This window comes from Sus scrofa, chromosome 2, assembly GCF_000003025.6.
Source record: "Sus scrofa isolate TJ Tabasco breed Duroc chromosome 2, Sscrofa11.1, whole genome shotgun sequence".
NCBI lineage: Eukaryota > Metazoa > Chordata > Mammalia > Artiodactyla > Suidae > Sus > Sus scrofa.
The window spans coordinates 83,289,792-83,310,905 of record NC_010444.4 but is presented as its reverse complement, the minus strand read 5'-3'; the positions used below and the strand labels follow the sequence as shown (position 1 = coordinate 83,310,905).

General features: G+C 43.9%; 1 long non-coding RNA gene across 4 annotated transcripts in view; it reads right to left on the bottom strand.

The window, feature by feature from the left end:
- Nucleotides 1–21,114, bottom strand: part of LOC102160872 — a 148,914-nt gene that overhangs the window by 116,426 nt on the left and 11,374 nt on the right. Inside the window, exon 4 of one of the 4 annotated variants that reach the window (XR_002341741.1) lies at nucleotides 18,689–18,935. The exons of the other annotated variants lie outside the window; for them this stretch is intronic. This is a non-coding gene — a long non-coding RNA (uncharacterized LOC102160872). Of the gene's footprint in view, nucleotides 1–18,688; nucleotides 18,936–21,114 lie in introns of those variants that run through there. 4 annotated transcript variants of the gene reach the window in all.

The following is a 21,114-nucleotide window of genomic DNA, read 5'->3' as shown; positions in this document are numbered from 1 at the left end:
GTTCTCACTGGCGATTTCTACCTCATGGAGAAAGAGGGAAAGAGAGTTTTCCCCTCAGCTTCCCTCTGTTATGTCTCCACTTCCCTGCTGAGCCTAGAGAGGGCAGAGGAAGTAAGAAAGCAGCGTGGGGGGTAGTGGTTTAGAGTCCACACTGAGAGTTTGGCAAGACAAGCGCTTTATTTCACGTCTGCTGTGGCTTTCACGAACTTTTGTGGTCACGGATGATGAACACCCTGGCCTCTTTGGGCTACAGCCTAGCCCAGGTTGAAGCAGAGGACTTAACTGCTTTTCTTCCTACACAAACGGAATGTTGGCTCTTCCAGGCAGTCCTGGACAGGTGATAAAGTGGAATGCCAAAGAAAGTTCTCGAGAGAGAGATGCTTGAGGACAGGGAGACTGAGCTTAAAACTAAGGTGCTTCACTTGAGGTCTCCTAGGTTTGACCTTTTTCCTGCATTATAATTCCCTTCATCACCCCCGGAATTGTAGTAGTGTCTGCTTTGCAGGAAGCCTTACTGAGTGGTATCTTGAAGGATGAAGAAAGAGTAGCTGGGTCCAGAGTGGGCAGAAGTGGCACCAAGTGAGGAGAGCAGCTCCAGGAGTGAAGAATGAGGCCTGGGAGCCAGGAGACAGCAGAGAACCAGTCATGGTATGAACTAGCTTAGAGATGGAGTGTGACATCAACTCACTTCTAGAAAGGATACTAGGGAAAAGGAGGAAGCTCATGTGGCGTGGGGTCTGGGCTGCCATAGTATGTTATATAGGGAAAGATTAAGCCATGGCATTTGAACACCAAGAACCTCAGGAAACCAGAACCTGGAAGTCATCAAGAAGGAGATGCTTGGGTTGCTTTATTAGCTTCTGACATGGTGATCAGGTGTGCTTAGAGCTTCCCCCTCAGATGTTGGGCAAAAAGGTTATGAGAAGACCTTGAATCTTTTTAGTTCCTTTTTTTTTTTTTTTGCCTTTTTGCCTTTTTTTTTCAGGGCCGCACCCGCAGCATATGGAGGTTTCCAGGCTAGGGGTCTAATCAATCGGAGCTATAGCTGCAGGCCTACGCCACTGTCACAGCAACTTGGGATTCGGGCTGCATCTGCCACCTACACCACAGCTCATGGCAACACTGGATCCTTAACCCACTGAGCAAGGCCAGGGATCGAACCCACAACCTCATGGTTCCTAGTTGGATTTGTTTCCACTGCGCCATGATGGGAACTGCCGGAATCTTTTTAGTTCCTTTCTAGTGAGGACAAGGGCTCCCAAGATACATGCAGTCATGTCAAGGTCCTTGGGGGCAGTCACACTGTCAGAGTCCATTGGGAACTATCCCAAGCCACCTTCTGCCTGGCGTTCCCCAGCTACTCAACCTCATCTCTCCTTCAAGCCACTGTGGCTACTCTTGGTTCTAGAACACGTTAAGTGGAACCAATCCTAAGTCTGTGTCAGCAGCACATGGCGGTGTATCCCAGAGAACCCCTGTTCCCACATCCTGGTCCAGCTCCCAAGGTTGCCCTGGGTATTTTGAAGTTCAATCTGCCCCCCCCTCCTTTTTTTACCCTATATCTGTATTTAGAGATAAAGCATGAAATGGATAAAGGGAAAAGTTTGGTGAGGCCAAAATAATAAGCTCCCTCAGAGAGAGCTTGCCTCCCCTCACTGTTATTCTGACCTCTTCATTTGGAGAGAGAAGAAAAAAATCCTGGGATCTCTGGATGCTGGTTATATGCATAGTCCTCCTCGGGAGGTAAGGTTAGAAATTGCCAGGTAAGGGACCCTGTGCAGCCTTGTGCTCTGGTTCTCAGCAGCAGATACCAGTGTGGTAAGGGGAGGCTGGGTGGCTCCCAGGAGCTGCTCACCTCACTCTGCATCCCCATGGCTTAGATCTGCTCCTGAAGCATATGGCACTCACCCAGAGAGGAGGCGGGAGTGCAATCACCCAGAGGGAAAATCAGGGCCAGCTGGAACAAGTGACCTTGGTCTGGTCTAAATGATTAGCATACAGGACCCACCTTGGAGGCGCTCCAGGCTACTTGCTTGAGTTAAAGTGGACAACAAGCCTCTAAGCTGCAGACTGGTTTAAGGTGTAGACAAGCAATGGCAAAGGTCCTCACCTCTGCTTCCTTCTGCCTCTTTGTTATTTAACACATGGAAAGCTACTGCCATTCCCCAGAGAAACAAAAGCAGCTTATCCAGAGAGCTTAGCTTACCCACTGGACATCCGAATGGACAATTTTGTAAATTTACTTGGAACTTGGCTATATTCCTATAGGGATAGGACTATAACAAGTCCATTCAACATTGAGTCACCCCTTTAAGAGGGCTCCACAAGAGCCACCCACTTCACTTTTATGTAATGATTTTTTTTTCCATTATAGCTGGTTTACAGTGTTCTGTCAATTTTCTACTGTACAGCAAGGTGACCCAGTCACACATACATGTACACATTCTTGTTTCTTACATTATCATGCTCCATCCTAAATGACATGGACAGCAGGATCTCACTGCTTATCCATTCCAAAGGCAACAGTCTGCATCTATTAACCCCAAGCTCCCAATCCATCCCACTCCTTTCCCCTCCTCCTTGGCAACCAGGAGTCTATTCTCCAAGTCCATGGTTTTCTTTTCTGTGGAAAGGTTCATTTGTGCTGTTAGATTCCAGATATAAGTGATATCATATGGTATTTGTCTTTCTCTTTCTGACTTTACTTCACTCAGTATGAGGGTCTCTAGTTCCATCCATGTTGCTGCAAATGGCATTCTTTTGTTCTTTTTTACGGCCGAGAAGTATTCTATTGTGTATATATACACATCTTCTTAATCCAATCATCTGTTGTTAGATATTTGGGTTGTTTCCATGTCTTGGCTATTGTGAATAGAGCTGCAATGAACATGCGGGTTTTGTGTCTTTTTCAAGGAATGTTTTGTCCAGATATATGCCCAAGAGTGGGATTGCTGGGTCATATGGTAGTTCTATGTATAGTTTTCTAAGCATTTAACTTTTAATAATTGCTTTACGGAAACTTAAAAGGCACAGGTCCCCCAGAGAAGTTCCGGAAAACCTATGATGAGCAGCAGAGCCCCGCTGCTTCATACTCTGGGCTCCAATCACTCTGCTGATGGGACTGAAATGTGTACAAAATACCACAGAAAATGGGTTTTCATCTGGGGGTATGTAACTGACTTTCTGTTGTAGGCAACCCATTTTCGTTGCAAAGTTTGTAGTTGTAACCAAAGCTCCCCCCAAACATGAAACTACCTTCATTTCTCTCACTCCCCATCTTATCAATTGGCAGACTCTGTGGTCTTTGCCTTCAAAACCACCCTACCATGTTACTGTCACCATTAGGCAAAAGCCTCCCTGCCTCCATCCCAATCAGTAGGTTCTCCAACAGGAACCAGAACAAATTTTGAAAATATAAGTCAGACCACGCCCCATGTTCAAAACCCACCAAAGACTTCCCATCTCAGAATAAAACCGAAGTCCTTAGTTAGGCCCAAGAGGTCCAGCCAACTCTAACCTTCTTTCTGGTCTGGCCTTGTTGGCTTCCTTAAGAGTGTCCTTGAATAGGAACAAGCCTATACCTCAGGGCCTTTGCACTTGCCATGCTCGCCCCTCACAACTGGCTCCCTTATTTCCTTATAAGCCTTTGGTAAAATGCTACTTTTGTCATGAAGGCTTTTGACACATCCCCAGTCACTTTGCATCTGTCCTGCCCTGCTTTGTTTTCTTTCTATTATTCATCGCTTGACATACTGCATAGGAGTTTGTTCATTTGTTTTTGTCAGCCTCTCTATGGGAGCAGGGACTGACTTTGCTCTCACTACAGTGTTCCCAGCACCTCCTAGCACAGAGCTGGAGCTCACTAAATATTGAATGATTAACACAATACTGTAAATCAATGCCACGTGAATAAAACAAATTTAAAAGCTATTGAACGGGTGAGTGAATTCCTGGGTCTGCCTGCTCTTACCATCAGGTGGCAACAATGCCCAGTAAGACTAGAAGGGACAAAGGAATTAATCGAGATGGTCAGGTTTTTTTTTAGAGAAGAAAACCTAAGAAACATTTAAAAAAAAAATTAAGAAAAAAGAAAATAAGCAGAAAGCGATTTTGGATCCCATGCACCCATTTGCTGAGCCAGAGCCAGGCCACATTTGTTCACTTCAGTTGCTGAAATCTGGTTCTTGTCACAAGCCGACCTAGACATCTATTTTGATACACATATTCTATGTCTCTTGGCATGCAGAGTACTCATATCACTTAGCAGATTTATTGAAATTATGGCGAGCAGTGTGAAATGCCTCCTGCCATATGGGAAAAGAGGTGAAAAAGCTGACATGTGGCTCCTAGCCAATTTCACAACAGTTTTGAGTTTCAGACCTTTTTTCCTCCTGGGTGTGGTGGCTTTCTCTTATCAAACTTCTACTCCCCAAGTAGCCATAAAGACGTGTCTGTATCTGGTGGTATTTTAATACTCCAAGCATCATATTCTGATATGTATAAAACCTGACATTTTGGCTCAGCTGTTACAAGTGCTGAAGAGGCAGTCTTTGCCCTGTTAATTGCCTATCTGCCGTCTTGCACTTTATATTAGCTCCGGTGAGCTAGGGACAGACTTAGGGAGGGATAGGGAACCCATTCAACATACCAACCGTGGAGCCCAGAGTGAGCCCAGCTTGAGCCCCCTGCAGGGAGGCTGTCAGAGTGCTTGCTGCCTCTGCCAAGCCCCTGTCCTGCAACCTTAGGGAAGACTCAACCTCTCTACGCCCCACCGCCCGCTCTTGCTACCAACCCCTCTCCCCTAAACAGCTACAGGCACCTCCTACCTGGCCCCGCAGTCTCCTCAGCCATTGGAGGAGAACTAATGGTACCTTCCACATGAGCTTGTCGAATTTAAACGAGATGGTCTAGAAAGGTGCATTACCATTGCGCTAGAGCACAGAAGTTCTCTCTAGAGTTTTACTGGGGATTATCATTACTTTTTTTTTTCTTTTTTCTTTTTTGCCATTTCTTGGGCCGCTCCCGCGGCATATGGAGGTTCCCAGGCTAGGGGTCTAATCGGAGCTGTAGCCACAAGCCTATGCCAGAGCCACAGCAACGGAGGATCCAAGCCGAGTCTGCACCTACACCACAGCTCACAGCAACGCCGGATCCCTGACCCACTAAGCAATGCCAGGGATCGAACCCGCAACCTCATGGTTCCTAGTTGGATTCATTAACCACTGAGCCACGACGGGAACTCCTATCATTACCTTTTATGATGATGATAGCGCATGCTCCAGTGGGCCGCTTTTATTGGGAGTTGACAGATCTTTCCCCCCCTTAAATGTAGTTCTTCTCGAGATTCTATTTTTGATTTAAGTGAGTCCCTGGCAAGGAAAGTAGTCATTCTGAAGCATATATTATGCATGTTTTTAGACGGTGCTTGTACCTAATGCCAGCCTGGCAGGGATGTTGTGGAAACACATCCAGTGCTATGCAATGGGCCCGCATCCCAAATGTTTCCAAAGGGTCTCACAAAGACTGTCATGGGGTCAGATCAACAGAAAGAAAGAGCTGCTTCTCAAACCCGTATCTCCCCTTCGACCCCTGAATGAAGCCTAGATTTCCTGCAGGAGGCATGGTCTCAGGCTTCAGGAGGAAATGTATGTATTGTGACTAATGCCATTGAGGAAAAGACCTCAAGTCAATACCTTTCAAGGGGGACCCTCGTTTCATTTGTTCTAAGCTGGCATTAGACCATCATCCCAACCTCACCACCAGCATTTCCATGATGTGAAAGTTTTAGGGGCTACCTTAACATACCCCTTCTGATCCCTTAAAGATGAAAGTGCTCACAGGACTAGAGCTGCCCAGAGCCCAACTGCAACCTTCACCCTCTCACTGGAAGTAGAAATGTATCTTTTTACCTGTTCCCTCCCTTGTTTCCTGGGCACCCACAGTGTAAAAGGCACATGCGAGTTTGTTTTCACACTGGGAGCACCTACATGAGCACAGCTGGCTTGTGCTCCTGAGGGTGCCCAGGCCTCGCCAGTAACCAATGGGTTTTGCTAATGGTAATTACACATGTGGTTTCTATCCCTTTGCTTGTCTATCCTCAGGTGGTGTTTTGCTTTTGTTTATTCTCTGGCAGATACTTCCAGCCTTCTTTTGTTTGCAGTGGTAACTTTGTTCAAAAGAAAAAAAAAATATATCCTTGTTAGCACAGACCAAGAGTCTGTAATCTTTCCACAAGAATTTCATTCCTCTTCAGATGATGCTATAGGTAATTAGAACCATGTACTCATCATGAAACTATAGTTTGCAGAAGGTAATTGTGAAGAACACTGCAGTTTTGCCTCTTTTATACAGATAGTATCAGTGGCCAATAAAGTTTTCCACTTATATGTTGTTGGGTTATCCTAAGACGTCAAGTCCAAAAATATTCACCTTAATCTTTTTTTTGGAAAACATGACTTCAAAGATGTAGTTCATACTTCTTGCCACTTTAAATCCAGTGACTGAACATATTTCAATCTCTTGATGACTCAGAGTCATCACCGTGAGTGTGGATGATTTTACTGCATGACAGATAGGCAATGACGTCAGGGCCTGGTGAGTTATGAGCTGCACTGGGAAGATGCCTAGGTATACGTCTGGGGGGTCTTAGATTTATTGAACTCTTGCAGTTTTTCTAGTTTTTCCCTAGACACATCCGACCTTATGTGTCTCACAGTCTTGCTCTACTTGCCTCTAGAAGCTTTCCTCCAGTCTCACCTTCTTGCTCCAGGACTATTTTTTTGAGCATTCATTGTGCCCACAGTAGGCAAGAGCCCATCCACCCGGAGCAGCCTGGCTGGCAGGAGAGTCAAATATGAAACAAAGTCACAACTGAACAAGTTAATTCGATTTGCTTGGGCCTGGGAGAGTGAATAATCATGCTTAAGAAAATTATGTAAATTAAAGATAAAGAGGATTTCAGAACACTGTGTGCTCAGGATCCATTTCTGTTTACTTCTGAGTATTTCCCAAACATTGAGGTTGTTGGCTTCATGGCTCTCTGAAAAGATGGAACTTCTGTATTCCCACAGAACACTGAAAATGGCTCTAGAACTAGGCTTCCTGATATTCTACTGAAGGGCCCTCTGCCTGCAACTTAATGAGAACGACTTAGCATCCCAGAGTCTAGGGATTCTAAATTCACATCTTGGGCCTGATTCACCTTCCCTTCCAGATCTGTGTCTCTAACCAGCAACCCCCACCCCCTCCACAGCATCAGAAGTTTAACTTTCCATTCCAACCCATCCCTGACTCTCTTCCTCTAGTTCTGTCCCATCTTCTCAAATCTTGCTGTAACCAGCTTCGTTTTTCCTGGCACATAGCAAGCCAAGATGTTGAAATACCTATACTTAGGCAGCAACTAGAGAGTTTTTTCAGTTAAGCTCGGAGATGGTAGAGCAAAACAAGAATAAGAAAGCTCAGCCCCCGCCCCTCCCCATGAGAACAAGAAAAAAAGCCCAGCCTCTGTGAGAACAAGGGGGCTAGGGCTATTTACAGGATAACCAATAAAGCAGCAGCATGGTCATGCATGGGGAGCATGAGGAAAGGTGATTAGAAAAAGGTGGGACATGAGGAGCTTGGTGAAAGGTGGTCCGAAAAGGTGAGGGGTGTGGGGAACGTGGCTAAAGGTTCCGGAAAAGGCACAGCAGCCCTCATTCTGCTCAGATGTGACTAAACGCCAGGCCACAGCACGCTCTGAAATGCAGGCGCTTATTAGCATGCACTGAGGGCAGAGCTTTCAGCTCACTCAAATCGAAAGGTCCCAGAGCCCACACGGGCGCATGCCCAGTTGGAGGGTCATGGTGCTATTGTCTTAACCCGCTCAGCTCCAATTAGACCCAGCTGACTCCAAGTCCCTGGAAAACAGCCCCGGCGATCATTTTAAGAGTCTAGGCCACATGCCTCATGGAGGACATGCAAGTCTCAAAAACGACTTTGATTAGTGGAGGCACCTGAAAGAGATGTTTCATAATCTTCCAGAAACCAAGGGATTCTTCTCAATTTTCTCCTTTCTTCATACCCGACTCACTGAAGTCCTACCCCACAACCAATTCACCAACTATGCCTGAGGATTTTTTAATCTCAAAAACATATCCCAATTCTGGATGAGATCATGATTCTTGCCTGCCTGAAATCTATCAGTTGCCTTATTTTGCTCTTAGAGAAAAATCCAAGCTCCCAACAGTGAATTCAAGGCATGATGGACTCAGTTTCCTGTTTCTGCTTTTCACCTCTCTGAACACACTGTTCCTCTCCTGCCATGCTCCAACCACACGGGCCTTCTTTCTATTCTCCTCCACTCAGGTGTTGGGTCAATAAGCTGTATTTCTTGTGCTTGATTGCTCCTGACCAGCGAAATATCTGGCCCCTTCTTTTTAATCACTGAGGTCTTGACTTTATTATTTATTTTTGTCTTTTTTCCTTTTCTAGGGCCACTTCCCATGGCATATGGAGGTTCCCAGGCTAGGGGTTGAATTGGAGCTGCAGCTGCCAGCCAACGCCAGAGCCACAGCAACGCTGGATCCGAGCTGCGTCCGCAACCCACACCACAGCTCATGGCAATGACGGATCCTTAACCCAATGAGCAAGGCCAGGGATGGAACTCAAAACCCCATAGCTCCTAGTCGGACTCGTTAACCACTGTGCCACGAGGGGAACTCCCTGAGGTCTTGACTTTAATGTCACATCCTGTCCTACAAAGGCCTTCTCTACCATTCTCCTCACACTTCAACATGCATACAAAATCTTTGGGAAGCAGATTCTGATTCAGCAGGTCTGGGCTGGGGCCTGAAATTCTACATCTCTAACAAGCTTCTAGCTGATGCCAATACGGCTGGTCTGGCCCACATTGAACCCTAGTAGGCAACGAATAAATATTTGTTGTTGAATATGTTTTCTGTTCCTCCTAGCCCTCAGGGAAATGAAAGAGCCAAGTCTCCAGCTTGGGCTGAGAGCAAGCCAGCTCTTATTGGATGATATTTCTGATTCAAGCGTCAAGGTTTGATGAGACCTTTATCTTTTATCAAAATGCCCACAGAAGGATACCCTAGTCTATTTGGAATGACTGATGACAAAATCATTACTGTTTTTCAGTGAGGTTTTGTTTTTAAAAGTTCTCTTGATGTAGAGTTTACATCAGTCCTTGCAGTCAAACTTTTCAAATACAGCCCTGGGTGGAATTGAGTGGAACAAGGGCTTCTGAGCCAACTCTTCATTTACTGTAGCTACCTTCCCCATAAACACAATCTCAGAATATGGGTGTTATGCCAGTGAGAGTTCAGACACTGCAAATCTGAGCTTGTTCTTCAGCTTTCTGTTTTGTAAATTTACATGAAAAACTAAACACAGATCACAGCTGGTGATACAGCTTTCTTTATGAATGAAAGAGACCGTACCTTCTTTTTATGAGATGTCTTTGCAGTATAGTTACAATTAACAATTGACTGACAAATGCTTGATACATGCGTATTACAGACAGTATATCTTATGCAAGAATTATAAGACACGGCCACCACCTTTTGAGGTTGTTACAATATAAGTAAAAGACAGATATTCACAGAAAGTTGAGAATGCAAAGCAATATACGATTAATAACCTACTATTTTGAAGGCAAGGACCTAGAGCAGCTGATCTGAGGCTTTTTCCAAGTTCATAATATGCCACTCTGTGGTCAGCACCAAATGAATGGTATAGATCAGTGCACGTTAAATTTTAAGGCCCAATGAACACCCTTATTAAAATATAAATTCAGACTCAGCAAACCTGGGTGGAGCCCTCGTACTTACAGTTCTAACATGTTCCCAGGTGATGGCAATGTTGGTGGTATATGGGGACCACGTTTTTTGTTGTGATGGGATAGAGAGTGCTACTCACAGCCTGGTCACCAGATTCCCAGGCATCTCCCCAGTCCTCCTGAATCCGAATCCATGGGGGATGGGGCTCAAGAACGGTGTTTTAACAAACTCTCAGGTAATTGCTATGCATTATAAAGACTGGGAAGCCCTGGTACAGACAGGAAGTGCTAGGGGGCAAGTGTGAAGAATTCAGGATACAGGTCCTCTCCCCAGCAAGTAGCCCCCAGGGAGATACCCCGCGATTTTCAGGGAGTGTCAATTCAGAACCAAGTGTCCTGGTTTGACTTTTCCAACATAGGCAGGCAGAAGGCTGGCCAGGAGACAGGCACACCCTAACATGTTGTTAGGCACAGACTAGATCAGATCAGAGAAGAGCAGCCAGAATGGAGCTATGATTTAGCCAGATTGATGGCTATTCTTATTTTAATACTCATGAGGAACACAGACGCTAATGAGTTTAGCAGGTGTGGACATCCTAACGCCAGAGAGTCCTTCTGCCTGAAAGGGAACTGCAATCATCCAATACATTTCCCAGTCCCCTAGCCTGAGATTGAGTTGTCACAGACTCCCAGACACTGCTCCAGGCACCCCAGATGGTACTGGCTGACACACTCTGAGCATGTCATTAGGAACACATGCAAACCACGTGAGGGCAACGAGCTTCTGGAGGTTACATGCAGGGCACGTCCTTCCCCCAAGGTCCCTAAGACATGGCTGGGAGGGACAGTGATACCTGGGACCTCAGGTGCTCAGAGGTCTTGGGAAGATGAGGACCCATGGGAAACCCTTAGGGAGAGGGAGCTGAGCAGACATTGGGAAGTTACTCTAAAAATGAGTTGATATGAGAGCAAAATATATTCAAGTTCTGACACTTGCTCTTTTTCTCTCTTAATTTCAACACTTTGACTCTTTGGTTTAGGAAGCATCATTTTGGGTATTAGAGTAGAAGCATTAACTTTTTATTTTAGCAGAGAATTAAAATCTTTATCTATTGTTTAGTAATGGTATAAAAGTTTTGTACAGCTAGTAAAATAAAACAAAGACCAACTTAGAATCAACAGACTCCTTGGACAATTAATTTTCTTTGATCTAATTGATTTCACAAATCTAAGAAGCTCATTAATCAGGACTTGTCACTGACTTTGGAAACTGAGCCTGACTTTGGAACTGAATCCAGTTCTGGAAGATTTACAACAAGCATGTCTGCATCCAGCCAGAATTATCCTGAATGAACTGAAGCCCTTTCCATGGTTCCCCAGACTCTCAATATAAACAAACAAACAAAAACAAGAGCCAGGAGAGGCTCCTGCCCCAAATCCCCCTTTTCACTCATTGACTTGTGAATTCCAATTTAAAGTTCTGAATTCCATTAAGATACAAATAATTCAAGAATGGGTAATACTTTTAAGTGTACCAAATGAGGCCTTTTGCTGGGAAGAAGGGAGAAACCACAAGAACCCAAGGGGCCCACAGGGCATGGTGACAGAAGAATATAGACAAACATAGTTTTTATATTTCCAGGCTGACTTGCTAGGAGGTGTATGACCTTAGGAAAGTTACTCATGAAAAGAAGCTTCTCCTCTGAGAGACTATGATCATACTTACCCTACATCTTATCCTCCAATCAGAGCCACAGAGAGCATAGAGTGGAATAAGAGGTTTGAAATATTTTGAAAACCTGAGGCTCTTTATAACAAATCTGAGCTATTATTTTCTAAGGCAATTTTCTTGTCTTCTGCAAGATAGAGCTGACCTTTTGAGGAAGAACAAGTACCAACCAGTAAAGTGGAAATGAGCTGACGCTTTTAAAAAGCAGACTGTTGTCTATAAACAATGCATGCATTCTTGGGAGGTCTTATCTCCTTTAAGATACAACAAAACCCGGTGGTTAAACTGCCAAACAGTCATCCAGGAAACTGAGTGACCCTGTGTTTGCACTAACAGCTGCTCAAGATAGAAGACATTTTATGGCACCATCACAGTAGCCCAAACCAACCCATTGATACAGCCTTGAGTTGTTTTGGTTTGTTTGGACCTGGGCTTTTATGGGATCTTAACTGGCTTCCTTTCTAAAAACCATCACTGTTTACAAAAAGCTCTTATTTTAAATTGTTTATTGAATTATTTCAGGTGTCAGAATCAGAGGGAAAAGCCCTGGAAATGATAGAAATTAGGGGGAGAAAAGTCTTTGAACATGTTCACCATTGGCCCCCAGAGCCCGTGAAGATGGATTTATTAGACTCCAAATTCCCCCAGTCAGGGCAGGGATTAAATGTACACTTGGAGGACTGGGGGTGAAGAGTACAAGGAGCACGTCTAACTGAAAGACATTTCCACCTGGAAGAATGGCTCAGTTCCAGCCCGCTCCTTGTGGATTTGTTAATTGGATTTGCTTTTGCATGTAAGGCCAATCAGCATATATGCTAGTTAGTGGTTTCAGGCACCACAAAATTGGAATTCTGCTCAAGGAAAGGTTGGCCAAGAAATAAAAGCACCTTCTCAAGAGGTTTAGTCCTAATGGACTGAAAGAAAATGCACACGTTAAGCAGAGCCAGAAAAGAAAGCGAAAGCTCTTTGTGTCTAAATGTCACTGCTTCGGATGGGAGATTCCGATAGGATGTATTTCCACATATTCAAAAGACATTGGGTTGGGAAGATCTTTGGGAAAAGTACCTACATACAAAGTTGTGTGGCCACAAATCTAGCACCTGGTGTCCCATCTGAACACAACAGACACATAATAATCTTCCCAGATAAATCATAATGTGTCCTACCTATGAGAAGATGGTGCTCCTGGCATGGCCATTAGTGAGTGCAGGTGTGCCTCAGAGATGCCTGTCATGAAGCATTCTTTCACTGCTGGACAGGCAAAGACTGTTCTTCCATTTGCAGCTGCAGCTGTTATGGCACAGCCGGTATAGCTGATGGCATTAAAGTGTGTCTGTGGTTGCCTACCCTTTGGGACAAGTCACCTAGCCCTGGAGGCCTGACAGGACCTGGGGACGGTCCAGAAGAAAGGAGGCATGCAGTGGACAGCTAGGACATGCACTAGACCAAGGATGGTCAACTCAGAATATCAGGAGGCTCGATGCAATGTGGAATCCTCAATTGGATCTCAGGACAGAAAAAAAAAAAAGGGCATTAGTGGAAGAAATGGTGAAATCTGAATCAAGTTTGCAGCCTAGTTAACAGTTTCACACCAATGTGAAGGTCTTAGTTTTGATGACTGCACCATAGTTATGGAAGATGTTAACACCTGGGGGAGCTGAGTGAAGAGTGGGTGGGAAATCTCTAAACCATTGTTACAATTTTCCTATAAATATAAAATTACTGTAAAACTTTATATATATGTGTGTGTTTAAAAATATAAAAATATATTTTAAAAGTCTTTGAGGGCTAGCATGTAACATGGAAGGATGAAATGGGCCAAGATGGGACAGTCACGACTGGAATGCCCACTGGTCACCTCTGGCCGGTTGTTGCTGGGGGCCGGGGGGAAACACAGGCCCTAGTTTATAAATTTTTGGGGGGGGGTTTCAAGAGAATTGAAAAATCTGTGTGTGTGTGTGTGTGTTCTCAATTTTAAAACAATGGCAAAAATTTAAAACACTTGAAGGACAGAGAAAATACAGCTGCTCTGTGAGGAGAGTGGCCCCTGTGTGTAACCTCTCTTCTGGGCACCAGAGAACAAATTTATAAGAGAATGATCCCAGGAGCTTTACAAATGCAGATTCCTCGGTCCCAACCTAAAGGTTCCAATTAGGCAGATTTAGGATCAAACCTAGGATTCTGCATTTTTACTAAAAATAAAATGTATCCCCGGTGATTCTGACACAGGAAGTTCGTAGGTTGTACCCTGAGAAACATCCCTTAAAGGAATGAGATTTCTTTCCCTTAGCGTCTTTATTCCTTTGATTCAACTTCTTATTCTTTCTCTCATTAGTGATACAACTTCAATGCCAGAATTAAAAGGCGAGTCCAGAACTGTGCTCTCATGTGGCAGCCACCAGCTACAAGTGGCCAGCGTGCAGTTGACAGGTGGGCTCTAAGTGGAAAATGCCATAGGACTTCAAAAACTTAAGTACAATTTTTTTTTTTTTTGTCTTTTTTCCATTTCTTAGGCCGATCCCACGGCATATAGAGGTTTCCAGGCTAGGGGTTGAATCAGAGCTGTAGCCGCTGGCCTATACCACAGCCACAGCAATGCAGGATCCGAACCGCGTCTGCAACCTACACCACAGCTCACGGCAACACCAGATCCTTAACCCACTGAGCAACGCCAGGGATCAAACCCACAACCTCATGATTCCTAGTTGGATTCGTTAACCACTGAGACAAGACGGGAACTCCTAAAACATCTTAATAAATATTTAACATTGATTAAATGTTGACCTGGTAATGTTGTAGATATACCAGACTAAGCAAAATGTATTAAAATTAATTTTGCCTGCTACTAAGAAACAAAATTGCATGGGGGGTGGTTCACATTTAAGACTCACATTATATTTGTATTGAATGGCACAGGTCTAGGTAACTGGGGAGAAGAGGGATGTTTTCCCCTCAGGCCCAACTGCATGGAGGCAGAAGGGATGCTTAGTGTTCATATGTCCCTAGTTCTGCCCAAATCACCAGGAGCAGGGACTTCACATTGGGAGATGGAGCTCTGGGCCAACACTGTTGATGCTTCAGCATTCCTCCCTAGAAAGACAGCAGTAGGCAGCTGGCTGAGATGTGCCCTTGAGTCCTGCCATCTGTGCCTCGTCACCAGAGGCATGGCCAAGAGCCATTCACATCATTAATAGATCACGGAAGGATGGGACAAGTGCACTTTATTTTAGGGACTATTTCCAAGATACATAAGGAAAGCTCCCAATTCTGCAAAGTATTAAAGTGGGAGTAGATTAAGACAATGCCCCTGATCTAATCTCAGATTAAGAAACAATATTTTCAGAAAACATCTATGAAGAAGTTTTAGAAACTTTTCAGCCTGATGTTAGAGCGAGTCAGTGAAAAAAAGTTAACAAAATAGGGACACAGAGAGAAACCCTACCCCCCAAATGACAAAGTAGGATTATGAGATTCTTTTAGTGGTTTGGGTTGAGCTTAGAACGTCTCAAATTCTATTTTCCATCTCATTTGTTTATCAGATCACCAACTACATTATGTCAGCACTTTTCCTTTCTTAATTCTTTAAAAACACTATGTGTTTCAACAGAAATTTTATCATGTGTTTCCGATTCATTTATACATAACAAATCAAAATGCCATTTTGTAAGAACCATTTGATGTTCGCAAATACTCTTGATCTCTATTAATAATCCTGTTTTCTTTCAACCTGGATGTCCTGTCATGTCTATACAGAAACCTGGATTCAGGTCTAAAGTCAGAACTCACACAGTTCAAATGGTTTTACAACTTTACAAGATGAATTTTATAGATTCTGTTTTAAAGAGCTGTATCAGAACCCACACCTACCTGCTCATTCTGTGGGGATCCTCTTCTCAGTCTCATCTGTCTGGGTCATGTGTATTGACCTTTGTTGATTTTTTAAATTAGTATCTCTATTTAGTATCTCTTTTTCCTTTGGCAATTACTGTTCTCCCCCATTTCCAACTTTTGTTTGCAAGCCCTCACCCCCAACTTCTGCGTTCAGTTTCCAAAGCTCCAGCTGTTCTCTGCACCTCTGCTCTACCCACTTCTCATCAACTTCAGCCTTCACTGTCAGTTTAAATTCCCACTCACACACATAGCTTCCCTTCAGCCTTGTTTCATTGCTCAAGGTTTTGCTCTTCTTTAGGCTGTTCTTCCCTTTATCCCCCTCTGTCCTAACCATGAGACTTCAGAAGGGATGGTTGATCTGCAGAGAACCTGTATTTCCGACCCAGATGTCACATGCCTATAACAGTCAGCCCCTTGCAGAAAGGGCTACGTGTGACTAGAAATAGACATGAGCCTGAACCCTGACCCACTGAGCTGGCAATACGATCCGGTAGCTCAGTCTCTTACTCTTGATTTGTTAATGAGAAGGAAGTAAAAAATAATGCACCCATAAGAAGTACTGTTTGGATGACCCTGAATTATGAGGACAATTCAGCAAATGCCATTTTTATAAGCTATAAGTACACGTGGTCAGTATAGTTTAAGGCAGAGCTGATGGTTTTAACAGACACCGGACTACAAATTTGTCTTCAGATTCCCATCTCTTACCACACTGGTCATTTAGTCTCTCAGCCTCCCTATTCAGAGGATGATTTTCCCCAAGATGCATAGAGCTCCCTATTGCAGCCTCCTGCGGGTGGTCCTAAACTCCATCAATATACACAGGAGGCCCATCTTGTTCCCTCAGGACCTGCCTTTGGGGAAATGAGAGCTACCTGAGCCTAAGCATCATTAAGGTCCAGCAGGAGGCTTGGATGCCTCAGCCCACTTCCACAATTAACCATTTGCAAAAGAAGACCCATGCATTAGAAGCACAAAAATAAGGATCGAAAAGGGTTAAAGCCCTGTAATTAGAAGGGAAAGGAGAGAACTACATCAGAGACCCTGGGTAACAAAAGCTGCCTGACATGAGCCTGGGTATGAGCTCTAAACCTCCCTGCAATAAGAGACAAAAGGGAAAGATGCTGAGTTTTCTAGTTTTCCGTGTCTGGCCAGCAAGGCTTGTGAGTTCTTTGACAGAGATCTGTTTTCTCCTGGCAATAAATTCTTGGACGTTTTTGTTGAATTGATTTTTATATAAATGACAAGATAGAATGAAAGTGGCCTATAGAAGAGGTAGGAATGATTTTCTTATAGCTGTTTCTTGCACTGACCTGTAATAAACTTTGAGGGCAAGTGGTTTATTAAACCATAACTCAGTGAAGATATTTCTTTGGGGACTTTAGCTAATGTGGTCCAGACCCATAACTTTCAGAGTATGTGTCTTGACATACAGGGAGAGCTCAGAGGGCCTAGAGGGATGGATGGTGAGTATGACTTGAGAACTCATTGTTTCTGCTGATCTTTAGACAGAACCTGGAGACCCGCCCACATTTAGGGAAGCAAAGCAAACGATATGCTCTGATGTACAGGCATTAAGTCTGAAATCTTATCATGAATAAACCTTTCTCCATCATGAAGACAGGACTATCTTTTCCAGGATTTTAGGCTAAAAATTCTACGTTCTTACACAATTATCTTGATCAAATAATTATCTAGTTATCCCACTGAAGCTTGACATAAAGCAAGAGTTGGTTAACCTTGGTCTGGAAACTTTTAAAAACAGATTATCTCTTGGAATCATAAACTACCAGTAGTACACTCAAAGTTAGAATTTTGAGCTGTTTTTCCCCTGACAGGCTACCAAACGTACCCTCACTTATTTATGTCTTGTGGACGGAGACTTCTTCAGCAACTGAAATGGTAGAGAAAAGCCAGTCTGCATGGCCCAAAAGAAAGGCTCAACAACACGAAATTATACCCAATAATGTCTTTCCTATGAAATCATGACCCAGAAGAAAAGGTTAGCACCAAGACTTTTCTAGGAGTTCCCATTGCAGCGCAGCGGAAACGAATCTGACTAGGAACCATGAGGTTACAGATTCAATCCCTGGCCTCACTCAGTGGGTTAAGGATCTGGCATTGCCATGAACTGTGGTGTAGATTGCAGACATGGCTCAGATCCTGTGTTGCTGTGGCTGTGGTGTAGGCTGGCAGCTGTCGCTCCAACTGGACCCTCAGCCTGGGAATCTCCATATATGCCTCAGGTGCGGCCCTAAAAAGCAAAAAGCAAAAAAAAAAAAAAAAAAAAAAAAAAAAGGACTGTTCTAGATGTTACTTTAGCTCGTGCAGATTCCAATCCCTGGGTAGCACTGGTTGGTATTAACTGATACCTCTATCAGGCTGTGCATCATGTTGGTCAACAGTAGCCTCCACTTCCTGAGCATGGATGTGCAGGCTGCACCCTAGGAGCTGGTCTCAGACAATGGGAACAATCACTAAGGTTCGGGGAGAGATGGCACCATCATCTCAAGGCTCAAGTGTGGAATCTTGAATCTGGTTACTTCCCTTCCTGGCATAAGCCAGGTGGCAAATAAATTACCAGTCCCTAGTATAGGAGAATGAATATTTGCAGAGTAGTAAATAAATAAATAAATGCCAATGAGTATAAAATCAGCAGAAACTCTGGGGCTGGAGCCAGTTTTACCAGCTTGATAACCATGCTGAGAGGAGGTAGGGTGGGACCCATGACTGCAGCAGACAGAGAAAGACTTAAGGAAATTGGACTCTAGATTCTGAGAACCTCAAGGTCTTCATGACAAAAAGAGAAAATGGAAGGACCTTGCCAGTTGGGGGGACCGTGCACAGGCCACTTAGGTACAGGTGCTCCTGGTACTAGGACAAGAAGAAGCCAATGACCCTTCTCCCACTCTACTTTCTTTTCCCAGCAGGGCTCGGCAGGGTGCCCACCCTGTCCTATTCTGGAGTGTTTTCCCCCTGCGACTCCCAGCCATAGGTCAGGCAAACACGGGGGGTGGGGGGGGTGAGAGACCCTCCCAGGCCTATGGTTCTCAGAGTTTGAAGAAAATGCTGGAATTCCCACTGTGATGCAGTGAGATCTGCTGTGTCTTGGGAGTGCTGAGATGCAAGTTTGTGGCACAGTGGGTTGAGAATCCCATGTTGCTTCAGCTGAAGCTTGGGTCGCGACTGGGGCTGAGGTCTGATCCCTGGTCTGGGAGCTCCATGGAAACTCCACATGCTATGGGGTGGCAAGAAAAAAAAAAAAGAAAGAAAGGAAAAAGAACATAAAATACCATTGCCAAGATCCCATCCCAAAGATTTAGATTTAATTGGTCTGTTGGGGACCCCAGATGTTGCTATTTCTTTTTGCAAGCTGCCCGGAATATTTTAAAGTGCAGCAGGGGGTGAGAACATCCTGGTCAGACATCACCATCCTCCAGCATGTACCAATGGCTTCACACGAGGCATTCAGGGGCCCTGGATCCATCTCCTCTGCCTCCTTTGAGAAATCGGAAGGGTTCTGTTCTCACTTAACCTATTCACCTAAAAGGTTTACAGAAGATTGCGATACTATATACAGGATGACTGAGGTCTGACTTAGCTGCTACACAAGCTACTTCCAATGTTTGAACAGCATAACTTCAAAAGGACACTATGACTTTATAAAGATGTTTTCATGTAATTGTTTTACAACAACCGTAAATTTAATGCCTTAAGTCAGTTCATATTCTCACCTCCAAACATACAAAAAAAGCAATGAAATACCTAAAACTAAAAATAAAAAAAAATAGATTAATGAGAACCTACTGCATAGCACAGGAAAATCTACTCAAGAGTTCATAATAACCTATATGGGAATTAGATCACTGTTAGAAAGACAAGATCCTTTTTTTTTCCCCTCTGTAAAGATGTTCTGAGCTTAAATCTCTGTGGGTTCTTAATGAAGTTACCTTCCTTCTCTAAAGGGGATTTAATACTGGCTAAAAAATGATGTTTAAGGTTGTAGAACTGACCCTGAAAACACCTACTTTCCTTTTAAAAACATTTTGTCGAACGTGGTCCCGGGGGATAATAATTCAATGATGAATATCTTGATTCCTTCACAAAGATCAACATAGTAAAATACAGCATGGGCTGCCTTTGAGATTGGCTTTCTTACTAGAGAAGGTGATGACCTGGTGAGGATGAGATGCCACAATCTCTTCTCACAGCCTTAATTACTACAGAATAAGCTTATTCAGAGAGTTTGCAAGACTGGAAGCCACCTGGAGAAAATGGTATCTGAAAGCCAGCTAATCTATGAAAGAAAGCTGTGAGAAAACAAAAAATAAATGTATTTTTAAACACATGAAAAAGTGCACAGAATTGAAATGGAGAAAACTATTCCACATGCTCACACACGTGGCAATAGTGGAGTTTTCAATTGTGTTTTAATGTTTGATTATAACTTCGAAATTGTAATTTCAAACACTCAAGGAGGCACAAAGGCACAAAGCCTATGTTACTGTATCACTGTGTGGGTTGCAACCAAGGTTTAGAGTGTAGGCAGGTCTCTCCATGGAGGGTGGAGGTTACAGCCCCAAACGAGCCTCACCATCCCAAATGACTTTACCAAGCCTCTACTGATGGGGCAGCATTTAGCACCTGGGGATTTGTGACTTGTTTCCTAGCTCTAACTGTAGGACAAGAGCTGAGCAGTAAATATGTTTCGACCAAGGGCTGGGTTTTTTTTGCACATGTTGGAGTGATGATACAGATTCCTATGAAAAGAAATCAAACAAACAATAAAGGCAAACAAAAGAAAAGGCAGATGATGTTCACCTCTTTTAAGGCCAGCTCAGTAAATCTCAAGCAGCCCCTTTAGATTTCTTTTTGGACAGGAGCATGGGGCTAGTTCTTATTTACATGATTAACATACACTCTATCCAGATGTGTTTATTTCCAAGAAATGTTCCGTTGTCTCCTAGGAAAAGATTGAGATCATTGTCTCCAGCAGCATCATCACCAATCGGTGTGAGATGTTTATGCTCTTTTCTACTGCAGCTTGTCCTTTGGAAAGTGCGACCAAACGCTTTTTTACATTGTGCTTTTGTCCAGTTCCAAAATGCCTACATCTTCTGAAAGAAGAAACTCCAGCCAGGAAGTCACATTAGCACCTCTAAACTTGCTCAAAAGCCATCTCCTCATCTGTCACTGAAGTTGCTGATAAGTTATCATCATCATTGAACTTCATTTTTTATTTTTTTTAATTTTTTAAATTTTATTTTATTTTTTGTCTTTTGTCTTTTTTGTTGTTGCTGTTGTTGCTATTTCTTGGGCCGCTCCCGCGGCATATGGAGGGTCCCAGGCTAGGGGTCCAGTCGGAGCTGTAGCCACCAGCCTACGCCAGAGCCACAGCAATGCGGGATCCGAGCCGCGTCTGCAACCTACACCACAGCTCATGGCAACGCCGGATCGTTAACCCACTGAGCAAGGGCAGGGACTGAACCCGCAACCTCATGGTTCCTAGCCGGATTCGTTAACCACTGTGCCACGATGGGAACTCCTGAACTTCATTTTTAAACATCCTGTTTACAGGAAGCTCTGAGCTATATAATACACAGTCAAATTAGCAGACATGGTTATACTTCTAAGAGCTTAAGACTTGAGCTAGTACTCATAAGGATGGACATTAGAGAAACATATACTATCAAACAACCCATATTTGGATATAAACATAAAC